Source organism: Capra hircus, chromosome 18 (assembly GCF_001704415.2).
Source record: "Capra hircus breed San Clemente chromosome 18, ASM170441v1, whole genome shotgun sequence".
Classification (NCBI taxonomy): Eukaryota; Metazoa; Chordata; class Mammalia; order Artiodactyla; family Bovidae; genus Capra; species Capra hircus.
In genome coordinates, this window is record NC_030825.1 from 36,497,673 (window position 1) to 36,518,933 (window position 21,261).

General features: G+C 43.2%; 1 protein-coding gene across 3 annotated transcripts in view; it reads right to left on the reverse strand.

Moving 5' to 3' along the window:
* GFOD2 (glucose-fructose oxidoreductase domain containing 2) overlaps nt 1-21,261 on the reverse strand; it is a 41,543-nt gene that overhangs the window by 11,976 nt on the left and 8,306 nt on the right. Inside the window, exon 1 of one of the 3 annotated variants that reach the window (XM_005692154.3) lies at nt 8,284-8,413. The exons of the other annotated variants lie outside the window; for them this stretch is intronic. The gene's annotated coding sequence lies outside the window, so the exon portion shown is untranslated. Of the gene's footprint in view, nt 1-8,283; nt 8,414-21,261 lie in introns of those variants that run through there. 3 annotated transcript variants of the gene reach the window in all.

Consider the following 21,261-nt stretch of genomic DNA (forward strand, 5'->3'; position numbering starts at 1 on the left):
TCCCTCATTGCAGGCAGACTGTTTACCATTTGAGCTACCCAGGAAGCCCAGGTACTATACACGTTCTGATTTAAAAGTTTATGGTAGCAAGCACAGGAAAATGTTCACTAGAAACCAAAATACCAACAAAAAACTACCAAACGGGCAGCAGCAGTAGTGATAACAAGGATATTTACAAGGATATTTTTATATAAAAATGTCCATGCCAATGTTGACTATGATAGTGAAAAATTGGAAAATGAGATACATGTTCAGTAACAGTAGTGGGTTAGATCAACAACACTATGGAGTCACTGAAAATCATGAGTAGAAGGCCCTCAACGACCTGAAAGACATCACCATGTATTCCTTGAAAAGGGTAAAACAATATGTGAAGCATGACATCAATATTCTTTAAAACAAACCAAAAAAAGCACAAAAAACTATATATGTATGAGAATATACAAGGATATCTCCATCAATAACCATACTCCACAGAGAGGACGTAACTGAAGGACCTAATTTAATAATGATTATAACTTGATATAATTATGAATGATTTTTGTTTTCTGAACTTTGCCATATTTTCAACAATGGATGTGTCTTACTTTGTAGCATTTTCCCTTCTGATCACAAGGGTTGTAAAATGAAATAATGGAGTACTGCATTATGTGGACGCAATGCAGTACTTGGGTGCAATCTCAAAAATGACAGAATGATCTGTTTGTTTCCAAGGCAAATCATTCAATATCACAGTAATCCAAGTAATCATGACTGGAAGACCATGGACATTACCAGATGGTCAGCACTGAAATCAGACTGATTATATTCTTTGCAGCAAAAGAGGAGAAGCTCTACACAGTCAGCAAAAACAAGACTGGGAGCTGACTGTGGCTCAGATCATGAACTCCTTATTGCCAAATTCAGACTTAAATCGGAAAGTAGGGAAACCCACCAGACCATTTGTGTATGACCTAAATCAAATCCCTTACGATTACACAGTGGAAGTGACAAATAGTCAAGGGATTAGACCTGATAGACAGAGTGCCTGAAGAACTACGGACAGAGGTTAGTGACACTGTACAGGAGGCAGTGATCAAGATCATCCCCAAGAAAAAGAAATGCAAAAAGGCAAAATGGTTGTCTGAAGGGGCCTTACAAATAGCTGAGAAAAGAAAAGAAGCTAAAGGCAAAGGAGAAAAAGAAAGATATACCCATCTGAATCCAGAGTTCCAAACAGCAAGGAGAGATAAGAAAGTCTTCCTCAGTGATCAATGTACAGAAATAGAGGAAAATTATAGAATGGAAAAGACTAGAGAGCTCTTCAAGAAAATTAGAGATACCACGGGAACATTTCATGCAAAGATGGGTACAATAAAAGACAGAAATGGTATGGACCTAACAGAAGCAGAAGATATTAAGAGGAGGTGGCAAGAATACACAGAAGAACTATACAAAAGAGATCTTAATGACCCAGATAACCATGATGGTGTGATCACTCACCTAGAGCCAGACATCCAGGAATGCAAAGTCAAGTGGGCCTTAGGAAGCATCACTACGAACAAAGCTAGTGGAGGTGATGGGATTCCAGTTGAGCTATTTCAAATCCTAAAAGATGATGCTGTGAAAGTGCTGCACTCAATATGCCAGCAAATTTGGACAACTCAGCAGGGGCCACAGGACTGGAAAAGGTCAGTTTTCATTCCAATCCCAAAGAAAGGCAATGCCAAAGAATGTTCAAACTACTGCACAATTGCACTCATCTCACACACTAGCAAAGTAATGCTCAAAATTCTCCAAGTCAGGCTTCAGCAATACATGAACCATGAACTTCCAGATGTTCAAGCTGGATTTAGAAAAGGCAGAGGAACCAGAGATCAAACTGACAACATCCACTGGATCATGGAAAAAGCAAGAGAGTTCCAGAAAAACATCTATTTCTGCTTTATTGACTACGCCAAAGCCTTTGACTGTGTGGATCACAACAAACTGTGGAAAATTCTTTAAGAGATGGGAATACCAGACCACCTGACCTGCCTCCTGAGAAATCTGTATGCAGGTCAAGAAGCAACAGGAATCAGACTGGTTCCAGATTGGGAAAGGAGTATGTCAAGGCTGTATGTTGTCACTTTGCTTATTTAACCTATATTCAGAGTACATCTTGCAAAATGCCAGGGTGGATGAAGCATAAGCTGGAATCAAGATTGCAGGAGAAATATCAATAACCTCAGATACACAGATGACACCACCCTTATGGCAGAAAGCGAAGAAGAACTAAAGAGCCTCTTGATGAAAATGAAAGAAGAGAGTGAAAAGGCTAGCTTAAAAACATTCAAAAAACTAAGATCATGGCATCCAGTCCCATCACTTCATGGGAAACAGATGGGGAAACAACAGAAGCAGTGAGAGACTTTATTTTGGGGGGCTCCAAAATCACTGCAGATGGTGACTGCAGTCATGAAATTAAAAGATGGAAGAAAAGCTATGACCAACCTAGACAGCATATTAACAAGCAGAGACATTGCTTTGCCAACAAAGGTTCGTATAGTCAGGCTATGGTTTTTCCAGTATTAATGTATGGGTGTGAAAGTTGGACTATAAAGAAAGCTGAGCATCAAAGAATTGATGTTTCTGAACTGTGGTGTTGGAGAAGACTCTTGAAAGTTCCTTGGACTGCAAGGAGATCAAACCAGTCAATCCCGAAGGAAATCAGTCCTGAATATTCACTGGAAGGACTGATGCTGAAACTCCAATACTTTGGCCACCTGATGCGAAGAACTGACTAATTGGAAAAGACCCTGATACTGGGAAAATTTTGAAGGCAGGAGGAGAAGGGGACGACAGAGGATGAGACGGTTAGATGGCATCACCGTCTCAGTGGACATCAGTTTGAGCAAGCTCTGGGAGTTGATGATGGCCTGGTGTGCTACAGGCCATGGGGTCGCAAAGAGCTGGACACAACTGAGCGACTGAACTAAAGTCTGCTTGGAAATTACAGTGAGATTTTGATGTGAGTAGGGAATAGGTTTCCCTCTGAGGCAATCCCTCAGGTAAACCAGTGGTCCCACTCTAGCTGTGTGTGGGGTCACTGGTGACCCCAGACCCACTGAATCAGACTGTGGGGATGGGGCTATGCCACATCACTTTCTTTTTTCTTTTGGTTCTTATTTTATTGTGATAAAATACTCATAATATTTACTATGTTAGCCATTTTTAAGTGTACAGTTCAGTGGAATTAAGTACCTTCATACTGCTGTGTAACCATCACCATCACCCACTTCCAAAACTCTTTCACCTTGCAAAATCGAAACTCTGTCTTAACAGAGAGTTAACAGACTTCTTATTTCAACCTTTCCCTTAAGCCCCTGGCAACCACCATGTTTCTATGAATCTGACTGCTGTGCACAGGTGCCTCATAAAGTGGAATCACAAAGCATTGGTCTTTCTGTGACTGGCTTACTTCACTTAGCACGTTCTCAAGGTTCATCCATGGTGTACCTTATGTCAGAATTTCTTCCTTTCTTGAGGTTGAAAATACTCCATTTTATGCATATACCACATTTTGCTTATCTATTCACCTGTCCATGGACACCTGGGTAGCACACTGTGAATAACACTGCTGTGAACCTGGGTATGCAGGTATCTCTTCCAGGCTCGGCTTCCGATTCTTTTGGGTATATACTCAGAGGTGGAACTGCTGGATCATATGGTAAATCTGTTTTTAATTTTCTGAGAAACTGGCATACTGTTTCCCACAGGTCCTGCACCATTTAATTTATTTTTTAGTATTATTTTTAAATTTTGCTTATTAATTTAGGCTGTGTTACGTGGCTTGCAGGATCTTAGTTTCTCAACCAGGGACTGAACTTGGGCCTGCAGCAATACAAGCACCAAGTCCTAACAACTGGACCACCAGGGAACTCCCAAAGTCCTGTATCATTTTAAATAATAATTTTATAAATACCTAACAATCCTTTAGTCTACCTAATATCTTTAAAAAAAAAATAAATCTGACTACTTTTTGACCTTCGATGCTGCAAATCACAATCTTCGAAAAGTTGTATCCAAATGCTGTTCTCCTTTTATCTACGTAACATTGCTTCACTTGCTCCTCCTCACAGATCAGAGTCGCGGCATTCCTTTTGTAAATCCATAGTAATTAACTACTTCACTCCCCAACTGTGAGCACTAGGGATACATACAGCTCTTCCTTCCCCATCCATGATGCCCTCCCACCTTCCTGGTCATTTCTGGGTGCAGCTTTCAGGCTCCCCTGCCCCTTCAATGCTAAGGTTCTTGAGATCCTGTCAGAGATGCCCTCTTCTCTTCTTGCTCTACATGGTCTTTTACTACTCATGTCCCAGGCTTTAATCAGTATACCAGTGACTTCCAAACCTGAAGCACAACCCCAGCTTTCTCTCCAGAGCTGCACATACCCATGTATTCTAAGCTCCACAAAACCCACGTGACTAAACCTGAACAGAAGCAGTAAAGTAAGACAGTGAGAACACACAGTGAATGCATCTATGGGTCCAAATCCTGGCCTCACCAGTTCTGAGCTGAATGAAACGTTTTTCTTGGGAAAAGCAGGTCTAATGCTGTTTAGCTCAAGGGGTCTTTTAAAGATGAAATGAGATCTGGTTAAAAGTGCCTAACAAAGTGTCTGGTGTATGCTGCTACTGCTAAGTCGCTTCAGTCGTGTCTGACTCTGTGCGACCCCATAGACGGCAGCCCACCAGGCTCCCCCGTCCATGGGATTTTCCAAGCAAGAGTACTGGAGTGGGTTGCCACTGCCTTCTCTGGTGTATAGTCAGCATTTAATAATTATCATAAACCTTCCCTCAAATATTTTCTTCCTCTATTTTCTATTTCATGGCATGTCACCATCACCAATTCGGTTCTTCAGCCTATCTGCAACCTGTTTATTCCCTCACCTGTACAGGTAACTCATCATCAAGCCTTGATGATCCTCCCTCATTATCTCTTAAATCCACCCCACCCGCTCCCGACAGCCCTTGCGCCACTGCCCTAGGCTAGTCCCCTGCACCACTCATCTGGATGATGCAACAACCTTCTACTTGACCTCTCCTGCTCCCATCCTTTCCTTCCTTCATCCACTCCTCATTTTGCAAAGGGATTTTTCTAAAACGCAAATGGAATCACATCACTCCCTTTCTGTTTGAACACTTCAGGGACTTCCCAATGGATTCAGTATGAAGTCCAGATGCTTCAGTATGCCTTACAAAGCCCTGCAAGATCCAGAAATCTCAAGACAGGTCTAGCTTTGTGTAGGGTCACTTTCAAGGGTTATCTCCAAATAAGATGAGTCTCAAAACACATACCTAGAAAACCTAATAGGAAGAATGATCTGTGAAATTACTAGCTATAAACCAGGGAAAAATTGTGGAGATAGTTACTCAAAATGAAAACAATCGCTTCAGGGTAACAGATGATTAGTGTAATTTTTCTTTCTGGGAAAATTAAACAGTGGGGAACAGTTGTTTATTGAGCTGCTTTTAGATCTTATTAACATGGTAAATTTGTACATGAATGTTCACAGGAGAATTAATCATAACAGCCAAAAAGTAGAAACAACCCAAATGTCTATCAACTGATCTGATAAAGTAGTACTATTCAGCCACAACAATTAATGAAGTACTGATACAAGCTACAACACAGATGACCTGTGAAAACATTATGCTGAGTCAAAGCAGCTAGTCACAGAAGACCATATGCTGCTGCTGCTGCTGCTAAGTCACATCAGTCGTGTCCAACTCTGTGTGACCCCACAGACGGCACCCAACAGGCTCCTCTGTCCCTGGGATTCTTCAGACCATATGCTCTATGACTCCACTTATGTACAATGTTCAGAATCGGCAAATCCATGGAGACAAAGTAAATTAGGGGAAGGAAGGAACTGGGAGGTACAGAGGCCTAACTATTCTTTGACTTGTGGTTATCTACTTGTTCCAGCCCCAATTGTTGAAGAAAGTATTTTTTTCCACCAGAATGACCTTGGTACCTTTACTGAAAATAAGTTGATCATAAATATATGGGTTTATTTGTGGACTCTCAATTTTATTCTGATATGCAGATTATATCAGATATGCAGATGTCACCACCCTTATGGCAGAAAGCAAAGAACTAAAGAGCTTCTTGATGAAAGTGAAAGATGAGAGTGAAAATGTTGGCTTAAAACTCAATATTCAGAAAACTAAGATCAATGCAACCAGTCCTATCACTTCATGGCAAATAGATGGAGAAACAATGGAAACAGTGACAGACTTTGGTTTTTGGGGTTCCAAAATCACTGCAGATGGTGACTGCAGCCATGAAATTAAAAGATGTTTACTCCTTGGAAGAAAAGCTATGACCAACCTAGACAGCATATTAAAAAGCAGAGACATTACTTTACCAACAAAGGTCTGTCTAGTCAAAGCTATGGTTTTCCAATAGTCATGTATGGATGTGAGAGTTGGACTATAAAGATAGCTGAGGGCTGAAGAATTGATGCTTTTGAACTGTGGTGTTGAAGAACACTCTTGAAAGTCCCTTGGACTGCAAGGAGATCAAATCAATCAATCCTGAAGGAAATCAGTATTGAATATTCATTGGAAGGACTGATGTTGAAGCTAAAACTCCAATTCTTTGCCCCCGATATGAAGAACTGACTCATTGGGAAAGACTCTGATGCTGGGAAAGGTTGAAGGCAGGAGGAGAAGGAGACAACAGAGGATGAAATGATTGGATGGCATCACTGACTCAATGGACATGAGTTTGAGCAAGCTCTGGGAGTTGGTAATGGACAGGAAAGATCATGCTGCAGTCCATGGGGTCACAGAGTCAGACATGACTGAGTGACTGAACTGAACTTTATTCCACTGGTCTGTAGTCTGTCCTTACTCCAGTACCTTGTCTTGATTACTTCAGTAAGTTCTTAAATCACTAACTGTGAATCTTCTTTTTCTTTTGAAATATTGTTTTGGCTATTCTGGAACCCCTGCACATTCCTACAAAGTTTATGACCAATTTATCAATCTGGGATTTTGAAAGAGATTGCTTTGAATCTGCAGATCAATTTGGGAACTGTTTTCATCATAACAATCTTAAGATCTCTGATTCATGAACATGGTGTGTCTAATTTATTAAAGCAATATTTTATAGTTTTCACAGTATAAGTTACACACTTTTTTTATTAAATTTACTTCTGTTATTTTATTTGATGCTATAGTAATTGAATTGTTTTAATTTCATTTTCAGATCTAGCTTTTCTTTTGCTTCTACTGTAGATGTAAGTGGACAGTGTCAAGTATCATCTCTGTTAGGGCTTGTTTTGCCCGTATAGCCCACAGTACAGCATTCTGTACTGCTTGATCCTACTGAAGACAACTACGCCTTTGTGAACCACGGAAATAAGCAAGATTTGAGCTGCCTGTAACCCCAAACCCCTGTCAGCTTCCTGCCTCCTCCTGTCTCTAACTTTCTGGGCTGTAGAGTTTTGTCTCGTTCCCTGAACTCTACTATTTCTACTACTATGTCCGTGGTCTCCCAGCCACCTCTGTTTCATCTTTGCTGATAATTCTCTTGCCCTTACAGGCTTCTTTTCTAGTTAGAAAACAGGTCAGTCACATACTACCTTCCATTATTTTCATGTCCTCAATTCCCTTTAGCTATTTTTGTCACTTTCTGTATTCACAGGTTTTGGGGGGGGTTACTTACAGGTCACGGATATTCTGGGACCTTGAAAGTGTAAACTTTGTAGTGCTACATAAGTAAGATTCTGCTTAAGTTCTGTGGGTCATTCATTACAACAGCTCTAAGGGGCAGGGAGTGAGACAGAGCCACCAAAAGCAACCATGTCCATGTCCTTTCTAAATTCATGCCCAGAGCACACTTCCTCCTCTCTCACATTTCATTTCTTCATGTTCTAATTATATTTGGGCGTATATTTGCACTGGTGGCTTAAAACAACAAAATGGATTAGAAGAATTGTTAATAACCTCTGTTTTAGTGACACTGACTCAAAGGGCAGCTTCATCAACACCAATAAATAAAAGGGCAAGAGCTGGCCTCTGAGGAAGCCAGATGGCATGAAGCTAGGCAGGCCTGACTAGGTGTTTTCCTGCTCCAGTAGACAGAGCTGGTTTTCCACATTTATTTCAGTGATTACCCTTTCTTACTCATAACATGCCCTTATTTCTTGCCCCTAATATCCGGCGGAGCCTGGTGGGCTGCCGTCTATGGGGTCACACACAGTCAGACACAACTGAAGCGACTTAGCAGCAGCAACATCCTTGTACATACCTTTCATGTGCCTCCAAAGATCTCCATAAACCCAGCCCTGCCGAGCTCACATGCATTGCAGTCACCACAGCCTGGTCAGGAACGAAGCAGGGAAAGCGCCTTGACAGGACTGACCATACACACTCCAATGAGGCCACAGGTTATAGGGAAAGCAGCACAGAGGTCAGGGGCGTGAATCTGCGGCTAGCCTTGCCTGGGCTCAAATCCTGGCTCCACCTCCTACCAGCCGGGTGATGTCAGGTGAGTTTCTCAATCATTCTGTAAAAGTGGGTTAACTGTATCTACCTCACAGGGGACTTAAGCATTAAATCTGTATTAAGTCAGTATTCATGAAGCATTTAAAACAGGGCTTAGCCATCATCAAAAAACCTACAAACAATAAATGCTGGAGAGGATGTGGAGGAAAGGAACCCTCTTGCACTGTTGGTGGAGATGTAAATTGATACAGACACTATGGAGAACAGTGTGGAGATTCTTAAAAAAAAAAAAAAACTAGAAATAAAACTACCATATGATTTAGCAACTCCACTACTAGGCATATACCCCGGGAAAACCACAATTCTAAAAGACACATGTCCCCTAATGTTTATTGCAGCATTATTTACAACAGCCAGGACATGGAAATAACCTAATGTCAATAGACAGGTGAATGGATAAGCTCAATGGAATATTACTAAGCCAGAAAAAGTGCAAATTTGAGTCAGTTCTAGTCATGTGGATGAACCTAGAGTCTGTTATACAGAGTGAAGTAAGTCAAAAAGAGAATGACAAATATCGTATATTAACACATATATATGGAATCTAGAAAAATGGTACTGATGAACCTATTCACAGGGCAGCAACAGAGACACGGACATAGACAGCAGACTTGTAGACAGAGCAGGGAGGAAGAAGAGGGCGGGACGAGATAGTAGCAGTGAAACACACACTACCCCATGTAAAACAGACAGCTAGTGGGAAGGCGCTAGGCAACACAGGGAGCTCAACCTGCCGCTCTGTGACAACCCAGCGGGTAAGATGGGGTGGGGGGTAAGAGGGATGCTCAGAGGGATGGAACACATGTATACCTACGGCTCAATCATGCTGTTGCACAGCAGAAACCAACACACTGTAAAGCAATTATCCTCCACTAAAAAGAAACAAATAACATCTTTGTGAAAATAAATAAATAAAATAGGACCTGGCACATAGGAAGTCACTACATGGATTTTTTTTTTTTAAGCTATATATGACTGACTTAGATATCTCCTCTTCAAAAGCATATAGGAATATGAAGATAATATTCTAAGCTAGTATGTAGTGACTGCAATAGGCCAGGCAGTGTTTAGTGCAAAATATACAGTGTTTAGTATAATATATAGTATCATCCCTTCAAGTCCACGCCACCCTGTCTTACAGATGAGGAACACAGAATCTTGGGGAGGCAAGGTAACTTTTCCAGAGCTCCACATCTGGCTTTGTGTAACAGACCTGCCACAACCTGCTGTGAGACCTGGAGCAGGTTACTGAGCTTCTCTCAGTTCAGTTCAGTCACTCAGTCGTGTCCGACTCTTTGCGACCCAAAGAATCGCAGCACGCCAGGCCTCCCTGTTCATCACCAACTCCCGGAGTTTACTCAGACTCATGCCCATCGAGTCAGTGATGCCATCCAACCATCTCATCCTGTCGTCCCCTTCTCCTCCAGCCCTCAATTTTTCCCAGCATCAGGGTCTTTTCCAATGAGTCAGCTCTTCGCTAAGCCGCCATAAAAATGGAGGCTTATGTGTGTGGAACAACTCTTGCATCCTTAGCGACAAGTGTGAACCAGGAAAGTTCGTTCTGCTCCCTGGCTTGGCAACTGCTTGCCTCAGCTCCGTCACTCAAACCAATACTACTCTGTTCACACATCACACCTTTACTGAGGGCCCTAACAGGAAGACTGTAATGAATACAAGATGAAAGGACACAGTCTTCATTATTTCAGGAGCAACCAGTCAGAAAGGGAGTAGGAGCGAGAGCTGGTGGCACAAGTGCTAGTCAGCAGTGTGGAGGGTGACAGGCGGGTGTGCTCGGTACTTCTGGTCTGACCCGCCTTTGCCACCTCATCTCCCTCTGCTCTGCTCTGCCTCCCATGGATGAGAAGGTCAGTCTCTAGGGACTACAGCATGTGGGCTCCAGGCCCTCTGGCTTCCATCTGGGTTCAGCCAATCTCCGGAGATCAGAGCACAGCCGAAAGGTTACAGTACTTGCCTCTCTCCCTACCAGGATGCGGCTCTGGCAGGGGCTGTGATCCTTGACCAAGGTCACGTGCCTCAGGAGGAGCCCTCTTCCCACAGTCACAGACTTTTCTGGGTTCTGGTACCCCTCCCTCCCCGGTGCGCCGCCGTCCCTTGCAGCTTTCCCTTACCCATCACCACTGTAAATGATCCCTCCCTTAAAGGCATGTCAGTAACTCTCTGAATGTGCTGGCTGTTTCCTGCCTGGACCCTAACTAATAACAGTAAGCAATGAGAACCACTGAATTTTTTTTTAACTTGAGGTAAGTGGAATAGAGTTCAGAAGACAGACACCAAGAACCAGTTAAGATAAAAAATAAGAGATAAGGAGGGTCTGATGGAAGGAATGAAATGGAGAAGAAAGCTATCAATAGGACTTGGGGTTATGAGGGGAGGGGAAAAAGCCAAAAATGGCATCCAATTATAGACCAACATCCCTCATGAACACAGGATCAAAATCCTTAATAAGCTATTAGCATCATCGATACATGATGACCAAGAGAATGTAAGACTGGTTCAATATTCTAAAATCAATTAGTATAATTCAACGTATCAAGGAAGAAGGCAATGGCACCCCACTCCAGTACTCTTGCCTGGAAAATCCCATGGATGGAGGAGCCTGGTGGGCTGCAGTCCATGGGATCGCTAAGAGTTGGACACAACTGAGCGACTTCACTTTCACTTTTCACTTTCACGCATTAGAGAAGGAAATGGTAACTCACTCCAGTGTTCTTGCCTGGAGAATCCCAGGGATGGGGGAGCCTGGTGGGCTGCCGTCTCTGGGGTTGCACAGAGTCAGACACGACTGAAGCAACTTAGCAGCAGCAGCAACACATCAAGCCATTAGATTAGTTATTAAACTGCATTAATTAGGAATGCAAATTAAAACTTACCACAACTACACACCTATTGGAATGGGTGAAATTCAGAAAATCTGATATCAAATACTGATGAGGATATAAAGTTCATGAAAACGAGAAACGGTATCACCTCATCCATCTTCTTTCATCTCTCTCTGCTCCACAATGCCTCAAAGTTTGACAGGATATAGGGCTACAGCAATGGTTACCTGCTAGTTTTCTCCACCCCTTGGGACGTCATTCAAATGGACCAGAGGTAAAAACTCACCAAGAAAGAGGCAGTCTCCCTTCCCCATGCCTGCTCTTCTAGCGAGGTCTTTGATGAGAGAATTACAACAGAAGAACTGAGTAGTGATGTTTTCTCTGTTATGTTATCCTTTATTCCGATACAACTCGCAGTATATCCTTAAGAATGCTTTTGACTGACTAGAGTTTTTTCAAGGGTCATTACTTGTTCTGGGATTTTGTCTTCCTGATGCCATTAGAATTATCAAGCCATTGAGAAGCTTACGTATGGTGGAGCCTGGGTAGTTCATCCAAGCTATGTGGAAACCTATTATAGTTTTCCCTTTAACTACATATTTTTTAATCACAAATTGTGCTTTCTCTTTTTCAGTGCCAGGTTTCAAAAAGAGCCACTAGAGACTTCTAGATAGTTACTGCCTTGCAACAGTATACTTACGCTGCAAGGCACACCAATGCAGTCAACTGATTTTCAGCCCAGGTATTCTATCAATTCATGGGGAAAGAAAACTCTTTTTAAAAAATGGTTTAACAACTGGGTATCCATATGGGCTTCCCTGGGTAGCTCAGCTGGTAAGGAATCCACCTGCAATGCAGGAGACTCAGGTTTGATTCCTGGGTCAGGAAGATCCCCTGGAGAAGGGGTAGGCTACCCACTCCAGTATTCTCGAGCTTCCCTGGTGGCTCAGATGGTAAGGAATCTGCCCGCAATGCAGGAGACTGGGGTTCGATCCCTGGGTTTGGAAAATCCCCTGGAGGAGGGCATGGCAACCCACTCCAGTATTCTTGCCTGGAGAAGCCCCGTGGACAGAGGAGCCTGGCGGGCTACAGCCCATGGGGCCACAAAGAGCTGGACATGACTGAGCGACTAAGCGCAGCACATGGCAAACAAAAACCCTTGACCCTTCTTTTCTCACTGTGTACATAAAAATTAATCCAAAATGAATCAAAGACCTCAATGTAAAAGCCAGAACCACAGTGTTTCTGGGCTTCTCAGGTGGTGCTAGCGGTATAGAATCCACCTGTCAATGCAGAAGACGCCAGAGAAGAGAGTTCTATCCCTGGGTCAGGAAAAGCCCCTGGAGTAGTAAATGGCAACCCACTCCGGTATTCTTGCCTGGAAAATTACATGGAGAGAGGAGACTGGCGGGATACAGTTCATGGGGTGGCAAAAAGTCAGACACAACCGAGTACGCACCCACCACACACAAAAGCTTCTAGAAAAACATGTCAGAGAATATTTTCAAGATCATAGGATACGAAAAGATTTCTTGGACAGAACACACAGAGCCCTAACCCACCGATAAACTGTATTTCAAAATGTTAAAAGAATTTCTGCTCATTACAAAAACACATATATATGGAATCTAGAAAAATGGCACTGAATAATTTATTTTCAGGGCAGTAATGGAGAAAAAGACATAGAGAACAGACTTGGGGAGAGGGGAGGAGAGGGCGAGATGTATGGAAAGAGCAACGTGGAAACTTACATTACTATACGTAAAATAGCCAGTGGGAATTTGCTGTTACATCTCAGGAAACTCAAACAGGGACTCTGAATCAACCTAGAGGGGTGGGATGGGGAGGGAGATGAGAGGGAGGTTCAAAAGGGAGGGGATAAATATACACCTATGGCTGATTCATATTGAGGTTTGACAGAAAACAACAAAATTCTGTAAAGCAATTCTCCTTCAATTAAAAAATAAATTTTAAAACATATATATATATATGTAAACCCTCTTAAAAAATAAAGTAAAAGATGTTTTCCCTTTTAGGCATATATATGTAACATTAAAATCATGAAAGTAGGAACTACAAATTTGAGCTGTCTATGCTCAAACTTTTATTAAAACTTCTAAATAATTTTCACTATCCCTCTATTTTTACTGTTGTGATCTTTTGGTAAAATATTATAAAAATAAAAATTAATAAAGAGAGTACACTGGGTCCAGGATAAAAAAGACCCACCAGGACTTCCCTGGTGGTCAGGTGGTTAGGACTCCATGGTTTCACTGCAGGGGGCATGGGTTCGATCCCTGGTCAGGGAACTAAGATCCCACATTCCTGTGGCAGTCACAAAAAAAAAAAAAAAAGGAAGAAGAAGAAGAAGACACACAGACACACACAAAAGAAGAACCTGATTTTCTAAAATGTCAAAAGATTAGATCGAGTCACACCAAAGATACAAAAACAGCCAATACGCATGTGAAAAGGTGCTCCATATCACTAGTCATCAGGGACATGCAAACTAAAACCAAACCTTGCTAGAATGGAAAAGGTGAAAAAAGAGAGAGGGAGAGACTAACAATCCCAAAGTCTGGAGAGGATGTGGAGCAACAGAACTCACACGTTGCTGGTGGCAGTGTGAAATAGAAGAGTCACTTTGGAAAATTGACATTTTCTTATAAAGATATATCAACTCAATGACACAACAACTCCATTCGTAGATATTTACCCAAGAAAATGAAAATATATGTCCACAAAGAACTTGCACAAAATATTCCCACCACCTTATTCATCTTAGCCCTAAATTGGAAATAAACCCAAATGCTTAGGAATAGGAAATTAGATAAATAACTTATGATATAATCTAGAGCCAGACATCTTGGAATATGAAGTCAAGTGGGCCTTAGAAAGCATCACTATGAACAAAGCTAGTGGAGGTGATGGAATTCCAGTTGAGCTGTTTCAAATCCTGAAAGATGATGCTGTGAAAGTGCTGCACTCAATATGCCAGCAAATTTGGGCAACTCAGCAGTGGCCAAAGGACTGGAAAAGGTCAGTTTTCATTCCAATTCCAAAGAAAGGCAATGCCAAAGAATGCTCAAACTACCGCACAGTTGCACTCATCTCACATGATAGTAAAGTAATGCTCAAAATTCTCCAAGCCAGGCTTTAGCAATACGTGAACCGTGAACTCCCTGATGTTCAAGCTGGTTTTCGAAAAGGCAGAGGAACCAGAGATCAAATTGCCAACATCCACTGGATCATGGAAAAAGCAAGAGAGTTCCAGAAAAACATCTATTTCTGCTTTATTGACTATGCCAAAGCCTTTGACTATGTGGATCAAAATAAACTGTGAAAAATTCTGAAAGAGATGGGAATACCAGACCACCTAACCTGCCTCTTGAGAAATCTGTATGCAGGTCGGGAAGCAACAGTTAGAACTGGACATGGAAAAACAGACTGGTTCCAAATAGGAAAAGGAGTACGTCAAGGCTGTATATTGTCACCCTGCTTATTTAACTTCTATGAGAGTACATCATGAGAAACGCTGGACTGGAAGAAACACAAGCTGGAATCAAGATTGCCGGGAGAAATATCAATAACCTCAGCTATGCAGATGACATCACCCTTATGGCAGAAAGTGAAGAGAAGCTAAAAAGCCTCTGGATGAAAGTGAAAAGAGGAGAGCGAAAAAGTTGGCTTAAAGCTCAACATTCAGAAAACGAAGATCATGGCATCCGGTCCCATCACTTCATGGCAAATAGATGGGGAAACAGTAGAAACAGTGTCAGATTTTATTTGGGGGGGCTCCAAAATCACGGCAGATGGTGATTGCAGCCATGAAATTAAAAGACGCTTACTCCTTGGAAGAAAAGTTATGACCAACCTAGATAGTATATTCAAAAGCAGAGACATTACTTTGCCGACTAAGGTCCGTCTAGTCAAGGCTATGGTTTTTCCTGTGGTCATATATGGATGTGAGAGTTGGACTGTGAAGAAGGCTGAGTGCCGAAGAATTGATCCTTTTGAACTGTGGTGTTGGAGAAGACTCTTGAAGGTCCCTTGGACTGCAAGGAGATCCATCTAGTCCATTCTGAAGGAGATCAGCCCTGGGATTTCTTTGGAAGGAATGATGCTAAAGCTGAAGCTCCAGTACTTTGGCCACCTCATGCGAAGAGTTGACTCATTGGAAAAGACTCTGATGCTGGGAGAGATTGGGGGCAGAAGGAGAAGGGGACGACAGAGGATGAGATGGCTGGATGGCATCACAGACTCAATGGACGCGAGTCTGAGTGAACTCCGGGAGTTGGTGATGGACAGGGCGGCCTGGCGTGCTGTGATTCATGGGGTCGCAAAGAGTCGGACATGACTGAGCGACTGAACTGAACTGAACTGATGGTCATACAATGAAATACAGAAAAAACGCAACAAAAATTAATGAGCTACTAATGCATGCAACCACATGCATGAACCTTAAAAATATTACTTTGTATGAAAGATGCTAGGCACACACACCAAAAAAAACATTCCTTACTGTAGGATCTCATTTACTTGAAGTACAGGCAAAGTTACTTATTAGCAACAGGAGTCAAAAGTGATAGCAGGATGGTTGGTGGGTCAGGAGGTGGGGCAAGGAGGTGTGGAACTGACTGGAAAAGGGCACAAGGAAAGGAGTGAGGATGGAAATATTCTATATCTTGTGTTGCATTGTGGTTACATGGGGATATATTTGCCACAATTCATCAAGCTGAATACTTAGGATCTGTGTATTTAATTGTATGTAAATTATACATCTATTTTTAATCACTGTAAGTTATGGCTGAGGGCATAGAACAACCTATTTGCATCATGTGGATTTACATCTATAATCAAATTAAATGGACATGTGTGAATTAAGTCTCTTTCCTTTAAACACAAAACTTGAAATTGTTTGCTCACCAGTGACTATTCACATAGCTTTACATTGTATTTACAACTATTTACATTGTATTAGATATTGTAAGTAATTTAGAGATGACAAAGTATACAAGAGGATAAGCGTATGTCATATGCCATTTTATGAGGGGCTTGAGCATCCATTGAGCACTTTTTCTATGTTCTGGTGGCTCAGAAAGTCAAGAATCTGCCTACATTGATGCAGGAGACCCGGGTTTGATCCCTGGGTCAAAAGAGAATGGCAAATCCCTCCAGTATTCTGGTCTGGAGAATCCCATGGACAGAAGAGCCTATTGGGCTACGGACCATGGGGTTGCAAAGAGTTGGACACGACTGAATGACTAACACTGAGCATCTGTGGATTTTGGGATCCCAAGGGGTCTTGGAACCAACCCCACCCCCCTAGATACCAAGGGAGGACTGTAAAAGACAATGGCTGAAGCCAAGCAGAGCCCAGTGATCTAGTGAGTGTGGGCACTTGCTGAGGATCAGAAGGTTGCCCTTTCCCATAGCCAACATCACATTAGGCAAGCTGCTGAGCTGCTGGGGCTAGGCAAGTCCTCACTACTCACGAACAACTCGTACTCAGGAAGTGAGGGCTGAAAGAGGGGTTCTTCTCTGGTTTTGCTGTAGGCAAGCCAAGGAAGGATGTAAGTAAGAAATAATGTGTAACAGGTTGTGGCTGCAGCTGGACAGGTTGGGCAACAGGTTGGCACACCACATGGGTAGGAAGCCTAAGCTCAGCTTCCACCCCCACCACACCCCAGAACCAGCCCATGGCTGGAATTCCCCAGCGGGGCACCCTCAGGGCACCCTCGACAGACTTGGCAGTGGGCCTCTGCCCTCTCAGACACATTCCCAGGTGCCAGCGTCAAGGGGCTTGTTTGGGAATTAGACTTTTCTGTGGATGAATTTCCTCAGTAATTGTATCTTAATATAAAATACTCTAAAATAAAGCACTGTGGCCAGTGATGAGGCTGAACCCTAATTATTAAGTGAGTTGGGGCCTCAATCAAACTTTATTTGTTTGTTGGGCCACACAGCTCGCAGGATCTTACTTCCCCAACCATGGATTGAACCCATGCCCTCAGCACTGAAAGCACAGAGTCCTAACCACTGGACCACCAAGGAAATCCCCAATCTAATTTTGAAGTAGCTTGTGACACTGGCTGTGCTTCTTCCTACCTCTCTGGCCATTTCTCTGCTGCTTCTCCTGATGATGACTATGGTAACCGTGGCTCTTGCCTCAAGACTGATGAGTCTATTCGTATTCACTCTCATGGCTTTAAATACTATCTATTCTCTGATGACTTTCAAAGCTGTCAGCCAGGTCCTCTTCCTTGAGCTTAAGACTAGTATAAACAACCACCTATCCGATGTACATTTCGACTTGGTGTCCAGAACTAAACTCCTGATGTTTCTCCCTACCAAACTCACTTTTCCCCACAGAAACTGCTAACACAAATTTTCCAGCTGTTTAAATCAAAAGCTTGGAGTAATCTTTGATCCTTCTTTTTCTCATACTTCTCATCCGATCCATAAAAACAGGTCTTAGTGGCTGTCTCTCTTCAAAACACACCCTGAATCTGAGCACTTCGCACTACTGTTGCCACCACCGTGATTCCAGTCACCGCCTTCTCCCCTGCGCTACTGTGAGAGCCCACCTGGCCTCCCAGATTCTACCCTGCCCCTTCTCGTACTGTACCCCCAGTCTACTCTCATCTAGCACTGAGGGTGACGCCATTAAAACCTAAGTCAGATCACGCCACTGCTCTGCCCAAAGGCTGCACAGGCTTTGCATCTCTTCCTGGGTCAGGAAGATCCGCTGGAGAAGGGATAGGCTACCCACTCCAGTATTCTTGGGCTTCTCTTGTGATTCTGCTGGTAAAGAATTTGTCTGCAATGCAGGAGACCTGGGTTGGATCCCTGGGTTGGGAAGATCCTCTGGAGAAGGCAGAGGCTACCCACTCCAGCATTCTGGTCTGGAGAATTCCATGGAATGTATAGTCCATCGGGTCACAGAGTCGGACGCGACTGAGTGACTTTCACTTTCACTTTAGCATAAAAGCCAAGGTTCTTCCTCTGACCTACAAAAGGCCTGTCTGCCCCCTATCCTCTTTCTGACTTTACATCCTATTTCTCTTTCCCTTGCTCACTCTACCCCGGTTACCATGGTTCACTGCTGTGTGTATCGCAAACATTCCAGGTATGTCTCTGTTTCAGGGTTTCTGTGCTGGCGGTTTCCTCTACTGTACAGACAGGATCAATTGGGTCTACATACTCCCTCACTTCCTTCAGGTCTCTACTCAAATGCTGTCTTATTAGAAACAGGTTTATCCTCCCATTGTTGGCCTCCTCCCACCATGCCTCCTAGAATGCTCCTTGAAAAAAGGGAATTTTTTGTCTGTTTTGTGCACTGTCTAGAGAATCCCAGGGACGGGAGAGGCTGATGGGCTGCCGTCTATGGGGTCGCACAGAGTCGGACACAACTGAAGCAACTTAGCAGCAGCAGAACCCTCAAGTTCCTAGAACAAGGCCTAATATGCAGTGGGTGCTCAATAAATAATTGCTAGAAAAAGGTGAAAAGATTCCAGACCTTGCTCCTGTATAGTTAAGCCATAAACCAAGATATATATATATTGAACTCATCAAAACTGTAAATAATTCCGTACAATCTTGGGGTATGTTCACAAATGTAATAAAGAGAGTACTTATGCTGATAATTAAATAGTTTGAGGCAGAATCTGGTATAATGGTTTAGGAAAGAAAGCATCATAGTATAGCTCTGCCTGCCAACTGGGATTAGGAAAATGAGCTGAGGCTCTCAGTCTTAAGCTACAACTTGACCTGTCAAGAGGGTGACTGCAACCAGAACTGTCTCTCCAGCTACCTCACCTCCTCACATAATGTGACTCATGCTTATCTGTTAGCTCAGTCCCCTTGTAGTCACGCTTCCTAACAGAAGCATACTGTATGTCAAGCTTTGCAGGATCCCAATGACCTAGCATGTAGGGGCTATGTTCAGTCAAATGCCAACAGACAATCTTGAAGGGAAAGGAAGTGATAGTGGACTCAAGTGATGGTGATTCCAACCTGACCATCTGATAAGGAATCACTCTAGCTGCAGTGAAGCTTTCCTGCCCCCATGGCCAGTCTATCCCTATGGCCCACCAACTGGACATCCGAATGTCCCTTGATTTCCATCCACTGCTCTGGTTCCATGAACCAGACGGTTTTCCTGAACTGGCCATTTCTTCCCCTAGCCTCTCTAGGAATCTGGAAAAGCCCAGATTCCCTGATGGGCTCTCCCCAGCGTGGGTTGGACCTTTCCCCGTCTCTCCACCTCACCACCTTCCCCTTACACTGCGCTCAGCTCAGTATGCTGGCAGCTACCACATCTAACTCCTTCAGTTTTGCTCTGAAGTTCTGGTCCAAACTATTTGCTCTGCCTGCAATAATTTTTTCTTTTTCTTTATTTCCTCAGGATAACTCCTTCTCAGATCTGTTACGTCTCCACTGAACACCACTTCTTCAGAGAAGCTGTGCCTGAGCTCTGTCTTTCACAGTGCCCATCACACTCCACTGGGATCTGTCATGAGGTCAAGAGGCTGCCTGTCTCACACACTGTTGTCACCAGGACAGAGCAGCACCCGACACTGAGTAGGTGCTGAGTGATGACTGAGGAATGAGTAAGTGTGAGAATGCAGAAACCAAGAAGTCAGGTCAAAGCCTGTGTGGCAGCTGCACCAACCAGAAGGCAACAGCTTTTCCTGCTCAAGTCCTTCTTTTCCTTCCTATTTGAAATAAAATACGTTTTAAAATCTTAAAGAGTATAATCTTCGTTTTTTTGGCAATGCTGGGGGCTTGTGGAGTTCCCCAACCAAGGATTGAACCTGGGCCTTGGAAGTGAAAGCAACAAGTTCTAACCACTGGACTGCCAGGGAATTCCCTGAATATAAGCTTCTTTGAATGATGCTCTGGAACTGATATGATAACCATCACCCTGGGGGTCAGGGGGTGCCATGATGTTAACATCCAGTTGCAAAGATACCTAGATTCAGATTTATAACATAAGAGCATAATTCATGAGCACACTAAAATGAGACAAAATTAAAATGTAAAGGTAAATGTTAAGTTTAATTCTCATTTTGCAAAACCCAGGAATCTGGTGGGGGAAATAAGTAGCCTTTCATGTGATCATCAACATCAACCATGTACTAAGAACCAAGAGCCCACCTTCTGGGCCACCCCCCCAACACCTGGAACTGAGCCACTCTGGTAGACAGACTGTCGCTGCATGGTCAGTAGAGCTGGACCCGAAGAGGAAAGACAACCACACCTCAGCACTGGAGCTCAGGCAGGAGCCAGGGGGAGTCTGCAGCCTGAGTTCTGAGCTGCGTTTTCACAGCCGAGGGACTACCTGCAGTACAGTTAGAGCTCCCCATGAACCAGCCTGTACTCCCAGTCTGAAAGGGTAACATGCTTTCTGCAGTTTTCAGATAAAAGAGAAAGCATGTCTTTATCTACATTTATGTTTCCACTGAAAAATAAAAGTCTAACTAAACAAACAGGTATTGAATTTTACAAAAGAATTATGATAAATGTCCCTGGATCTCAAAAAACTCAAAGATCCTGAGGGGAAAGTTTCATTTTCAATTTGTTTATGTGTCTTACACAGACTCAGTGACACAGATGTCGCTGCCTTCTCACTGACTGCAAAAACGTGACAAAGGAAGAAAGACTATCCCTCCGACTCTGCAAGCCAACGTGGAGGTAAACTGTTAAGCAGCCAACGGATATCGAGAGAGCACACCCAGGCCCAGCCAAAGATGCTGGCTCCCAGTCTCTGCGCTGCCCTCACAGTGTCCTAGGAGGGACATTAACGAAAGGCCTAACGACCTGTCTAATGAGGCATAACTACCCAGTGGACAAAAAGGTCAGCTAAAATTGAGTCATGA